Below are 7,068 nucleotides of genomic sequence, written 5' to 3'. Positions count from 1 at the left end.
AAAGATTTATTAGTAGTTCAAATTTATGTTGATGATATAATATTTTGCTCTACTAATGATGTTCTTTGCCAAGAATTTCCTAAGCTAATGCAAAGTGAGTTTGAGATGAGCATGATGGGGGAGCTCTCATTTTTCTTGGGACTCCAAATCAAGCAAAGAAAAGATGGCATCTTCATTAATCAAGCTAAGTACGTCAAAGATATGCTCAAGAAGTTTGGACTGGAAAATGGGAAACCTCATAACACTCCAATGAGCTCTTCAACAAAGCTTGACTTAGATGAAGAAGGTAAATGTGTAGATGTTAAATTATATAGGTCAATGATTGGCTCTTTGCTTTATCTAACTGCAAGTAGACCGGACATTATGTTTAGTGTTTGCTTATGTGCTAGATTTCAATCATGTCCTAAGGAATCACATTTACTAGCTGTTAAGAGAATCTTTAGATACCTTAAGGACACTCTTAGTTTAGGACTTTGGTATCCTAGAGACTCTAGCTTTAGCTTGCATGCCTTTTCTGATGCGGATTATGGAGGATGCAAATTAGATAGGAAAAGCACCTCCGGTACTTGCCAATTCCTTGGAAATATGTTGATTTCTTGGTTTTCAAAGAAACAAAATTATGTTGCATTATCTACCACTGAAGCGGAATACATTTCAGCCGGTAGTTGTTGTGCACAAGTTTTATGAATGAAACAACAACTTTTTGATTATGGAATTGAAGTAGGTACCATTCCTATCAAGTGTGACAATACTAGTGCTATTTGTCTCACTAAAAATCCCATCCAACACTCTAGAACTAAGCATATTGAAATAAGACATCACTTCATTAGGGACCATGTCACTAAGAAAGATGTAGTTCTAGAATTTGTTGATATTTTGCACCAATTAGCGGATATTTTTACAAAACCCTTAGATAAAGAAAGATTTTGGACACTTAGAAGAGAATTAGGTTTAACTGACCTATTTTCACTTAGTGTTTAAAATAATTTAGCACTTTTAATAAATACTGAAAAATTCTTATAATAATAATTTTTGATTGTATTCTTGCTATTAGTTAGGGGGAGTTTATGATTCTTAATAAAAATTAATTTTATGTTCAAATAAAGTTTGAAGATTAATTTGATTGATTGAACATAATTAATTTTTTATATATGAGTTGCCATTACCATTAGAGCCAAATTATTTAGCATTTTAAGTGTTTAAAACGGATTTTTGACATTTTTGTGCTTCATGCACCGATGCATTTAACAATGCATCGATGCATCCTTGAATATGCATCGATGCATAAGACCATGCACCGATGCATCCGTCGGGTTTTAGGTTTTAAAGGCTTCATCTTCTTTATTTTTCAAAACCTAAACTCTAAACTTTTTCGGCCGTTCGTCCCCTTCTCACCCTATATCTCCATTTTGCTCAAAACCTTCGCGAAATCATCGGATTCTTCAAGATTTTTATCCTACAAACCTGCTACAATCATTAAATCGCTCAAAACATCTCTACATTCCCCTCAATCCGAATTTTTAAGGTAATTTTTCAAAAACTCTATTTTATTAATTTTTGAACTTAGGACTCGTTTAGATTAGTTCTAGTTTGAAATAATTATCGGGTATTGGTTATATGATGATTCTAAACTAGTTTCTACAATGAATTTCATCAAAAACGCATAATTTTTCAAAATTGTTTTTTTTTTGAAATTTCGAATTAAAAAAAAATCAAAAATTACTGATAGTTTTGATTTAATTGTGTTGTTTTCATGAAAACTATACATATTATGATATTATTTTAAAATAATTTTCAAAACTTTGCCCATTAGGATTATGTTAGAGAACCTTGAATTATTGAGGACTCATTTGAGTTTTGGGATTGAATTTTGTGCATACATGTGTTTTTAAAATTGCAGGTGATATTCCTTTTCAAATTTCCCTTACCATGTCTAACCCCAAACGCTCTAGGTCATCCTCGAGTCGGTCTCACCAAAACCGTCCTCCTGCTCCTAGACCTCAAAATCCATCCAATATTCATTCATCCCTCATTAGTACTTGTTTTAACATGCCTGAAAACCGTAGGGATGAATTGTACTCTAGGTACATGAACTCCTTCCAATCCTATCGTATTAGGGAATAGCGTATTCCTTCTCTACAAGCTATGATAAAACTTGAATTTGAATACCTCTCAATTCTTCGCCGATGGAAGCTTGATAAACTCTTTTCTCTTCAACCCATCGTCTTTCACCAACTTGTCCGCATCTTTTATTCCAATGCGGTTTGTATTCAGAACACAACTCAGTGCGGTACTATAGCGATTAGATCCTATCTTTTAGGACAATATATCACTATTACTTCTGAATCTATCGCATCTCATTTTGGTTTAGATGACGAGGGTTTATTTAATGAGAAGGAAGATGTGGAATATCCATATCTCCCTAATGCTAGTGTCAGTACCTTTAGGTCTCACCACGATCGATTTCTTCACTTAATGATCTCTTGGTGGTTTAGACCATCCGCAGGTCGGTACTCCACACTGCGTACTACAGACTTATGGTGGATGCACTATATAAAGAACAAAAAGAAAATCAATTTTCCATATATTGTCTTTAGCGCGCTTGTCGATATCATAAACATCATTCCCTCAAAGCATGTAGAAACCCTACCTTATGGTTGTCTACTAAGCAATTTGTTTATCAAAATCGGCCTAGATGTCTCCCTTGACAATCCTATTCCGCTCCAAAACCCAATCAATATCACATCCTTAAAGAAATCGGATTGGAAATTGGATGAGAACACCGGACTATGGTCTTTTCGACCCGGTAAGCAAACCCCGGGAGCGAGTTCTTCACTAGCTGCTCCTAGTTCTTCTCGTGCTCCTCCTCCTCCTCCAGCTCCTGACGCTGATAATGATCCAGAGCTTCAAAGGCTTATGAGAGATATTGACAAGGAAGTACCAGCTCGGCAAGATGATCAAACGCCACCTTATTTCCGATCTTTTCTAGAGTCGTTTGATCTGCGTTTTGCTTCCATTGAGTCTACGATTACTGAGTTTCAGAGGGAGATGCGTGATCGTATGGATGCTCTAACTCTTGAAGTTCGAGCTCATTATCCTCCTCCTCATGATCCTCCGACGGAGTAGACTTACTTGTCATGCTTTCTTGTTTTTAAAACATGGATTGTTAAACTTTTTGATTTGGATGTTTATGTTTGTTTGGATGTTTATGATATTTGGATGCTTGACTATTTGAACTTAAATATATATATTTGGTTTGACATTATATATATATATATATATTTTTGCATCATTAGAAATTTATGACCAATTATGCCATTTCACATTTTATTATGAATATTGTTTATGAAAAGTAATGGCTAATCTCTCTTTTTGATTGTGATCTTAGCAGCTTATTATTAATAAATCAATTGGCTAATTTTTTTTAATATTCTAATTGTTGAGTTAATCGATCGATGGAATCGGCCAAGAGGGGGGTGAATTGGCAATTAAAAATTTCGTGGAAGCTTTTGCAGAAAATTGAAAGTAATTGCACAGCGATTTACAGTGGTTCGACTTTCTCAAACAAAGTCTACGTCCACTACCTTAGCTATCCACACTAAGGATTTTCCAACAAATTTACTAATTTGTTCTTTCTTTTGAGGCCAAAGAGATAACCTTACAAAATCCCTCAAGAGTATACCCCAACTCTTGAGAACACTCTTTTTCCCAAAGAGAAGATTACAAATTTGCAAACTTATAAGAAAACCTCACAAGGTAAGATGTTTGCACAATTCTAGAACAAAGGAAAGAACACTCAAAGATAAATACAATTGAGTACAAAAGTGTTATTGAAAGCAAATGATTATTGGATAAAAAAAATAGGCTTGAAATGCTCAAACTTGAGGTTTGATGCTTTCTCTTTGATTCTCTCTTGATTCTAGTTGCTTGATGTTTCTTGTTATTGATCAATGGCTTCAGAACTTGTTTAAATACCCCTTGAATCAATTCTGAATGTTGGTGATAATTAGTGGAGTCAATAGAGCCGTTTAAGTGTGAAAACAATTAATTTTTCTAGGTGGAGCGTCTCATGCATCGATGCATGATCAAGGATGCATCGGTGCATTCGTGTAAAATTCAAATATTTTGACCGTTGGAACACTTGATGCATCGGTGCACCAAGTGTGCATCGATGCATGAAATGCATTCGATGTTTGAAAAATAGCCTGGTGCATCGATGCATGGCTTGTGCATCGATGCATCAAATGCATTCGATGTTTTGAAAATATTCAGAGTGCATCGATGCATGGAGAGTGCATCGGTGCATGGAATGCATTCGATGTTCAATTAATTCATCGATGCATAGATGCATCGGTGCATGCCTTTGAATAATTGATTTAAGGCTTGTTTTTGGTTCAAAATACTTTGTGAAAATTGTTTCAAAAATAGTTTAAGTACAAATCACAATTTTACACATTTAGTAAGGATTAAAATTGATCTTGAAAAACTTGGAGTAATAATTTGATATTCGGTTAATTGAATCGAATATAAAATTGTAAAATCATTTGTAAAATCTTAAAATTCATTTAACTTAATTTGTTATATCGAAATATCAAAAATGTTTTCAACAATCTCCCCCTTTTTGATATAACAAAACATTTGAGTAATTTTAAGATTTGTTTAAGAAATTATTTTTGAAAATCGATTTTGAAAAACTTACTCCCCCTTACTATAGCACATCTTAAATTTTCTCCCCCTTTTTGTTAAATCAAAAAGACTCTATAAAAACGTTTTAAACAGAACCCAGTAAGCTGTTTTTCACTGATTTATCATCCGATTCGATTCGTTTTTCATAATTAAGCACCGTTTTTTATGTAATTTATGCTGATATGGATTCGAGGAAATATTGGAAGATGATTTCAAGATCGAGGGCGTTCAAATGGAAATTTAATGGTCAATCAGTATTGCACAGAAATTGAGGTAATACTTTACTACCTCTTTATGCTTTATGGATTATGTGAATATTAATAAATGTATGAATAAGATAATGTTGGTCACTTTTGTGGAGTTGATTAATTTCTACACTCAATCTGAATACGATAAAAAGTTTCAGTAACTGATATAGTTCAGATGACTTTTATAAGAAATTGGAGAATTGTTAGAATTAAAATTACAAGTTTTATGCTTAATGATAAAGGAATCAGTTTAGATCTGCATCATATAATTTATTTCAACAAAGGTATTTGGATGGGAAATTATGAGAATATTCTGATAGGGTAAAATTATGAAAATACCCTTATGTTAAAGGATGACAAGAATTGTCCCTAGAAGTTGGTTAATAACTCTGAAAAGACATATTGATCAAGTAAAAATTACTGATGTGCATAAGAAATGTTAGTTTTGCTTAGGAAATGCGGATAACCGATTTTTAACCCCATGAGGGTTTGAGCAAGATGATAGAAGTCTGTTAAGGAATCATTTCAAGATCAGAGAATGTTCGGGAAAGAAATTAACCATAGGATCTTTAAATTATAATTATTTTCGTTAAGAGCTAATATCGAAATTATCTGGTTAAGAAATTATGAAAATGCCCTTGAGAGATAAAATAGTCTAAATTGACCCTGAATGAGAAAGTACTTTGAGGATTTATACTTAACTCGATTAAGTACGAATTTAAATGTTAAGATCCTGTCTTTGTACAGAAAAATTCATGATATTCTGTTTGTAAAATCTGAGAAGACACTTGACCCGAAAATATTCGAATAATGAGTAAATACTTGAAGAGTAATTTATCGGGGGTATTCTGCTGTCAGAATTGTTCAAAAAGACTGAAGTAAATGATAAGATTGAATTAAATAATAAGATCGGATGGAAGGAAAAGATTGAAATACCGTAGATCTATAAAATGACCAAAATACCCCTGTAATGGAAATGACCCAAGAATATCACCAAGCTCAGGAATGATTGGATATCCTCGAGCTCTGAAATGAATGGAATAAAATTGAACACCAAAATTACCAAAATAACCTTATGGTCTAAACTAAGTAAATGTCTTGGATTAATTAAGGAATCCAAATAAGCATAGGTATTTGACTACCTTTAAAAGTAATGGAAAACTATTTAAGTGAGTAGATCAACCCTAAAGCTATGTCAATACCTGACTAGCATAGATATTACTGGAATACATTCATCTTCTCAAGTTTGGCTCGATGATTTTAGAAGTATTCAGCTCAGCTCAACTCTAGATCGTATTCAGTACTAAGAATTGGACGTTTGTTCGACAAATCAACCACGAAGACCAAATTGAATGGAACGAAAATACAACATGTATCTGAAATTCAGAAACGTTTGAATTACTCTGGAAAATCCTGAAGTAATTGGAATGGACATGACTGCTAAATGAACTAGTTAACCTCAATGATTGAGGATTTAGTAAGTGATTTGGATAAGTCTGGAAACTATAATGAGTTTACAAGTGTATAATTACAATGGGGTTATGAACAAATTAATCAAGTACGTCAGCATTACATGATATTGTGGAAGCGTGAAAATGAAATTAAGAGCATTGGAATATTTGTTAGTCTCCTTAAGATCTGTTCAGTGATGACTCAGAAGATGATCTATGGATAATAATATTTGGTATTAAAGAGTAAATACCATGAAAGGTTAATGAATTGACAAGTTGATAAGTATTGTTTCTGGGAGCTATTTATTTGGAGTTGTTCGATAAATTGATTAATCGACATATATTGTAAAGGTCTTGAACCTTCATTTCTTCCCGATCAGCTCAAGTCTTATTTTGAATAATTGTTGAATTTGTCAGTTATTGAACTCCTCCAATAGTGATTCTAAATTCTGATAACCTATCGGTATACCGAAGATTCATGTTTCTCTACCTGCTAAGATTATCCAGTACCTCTGAATAATTTTTGTAAATTCTGGTTTGTTCCCTAATCACCTGGATATTTTACTTGATTTCCGATTTGATTTATATTATAATACCTGACCTGGATTCTGATCGGATATTTGACCTGGATTCTGATCGAATACTTGACCTGGATTATGTTTTATTTTTTGATATATCCGTTT

The sequence above is a fragment of the Hibiscus syriacus genome, unplaced genomic scaffold (genome assembly GCF_006381635.1).
Source record: "Hibiscus syriacus cultivar Baekdansim isolate YM2019G1 unplaced genomic scaffold, ASM638163v2 tig00110721_pilon, whole genome shotgun sequence".
NCBI classification, from domain to species: domain Eukaryota; kingdom Viridiplantae; phylum Streptophyta; class Magnoliopsida; order Malvales; family Malvaceae; genus Hibiscus; species Hibiscus syriacus.
The sequence above is the reverse complement of the archived record's forward strand: the minus strand, read 5'-3'. Positions refer to the sequence as shown.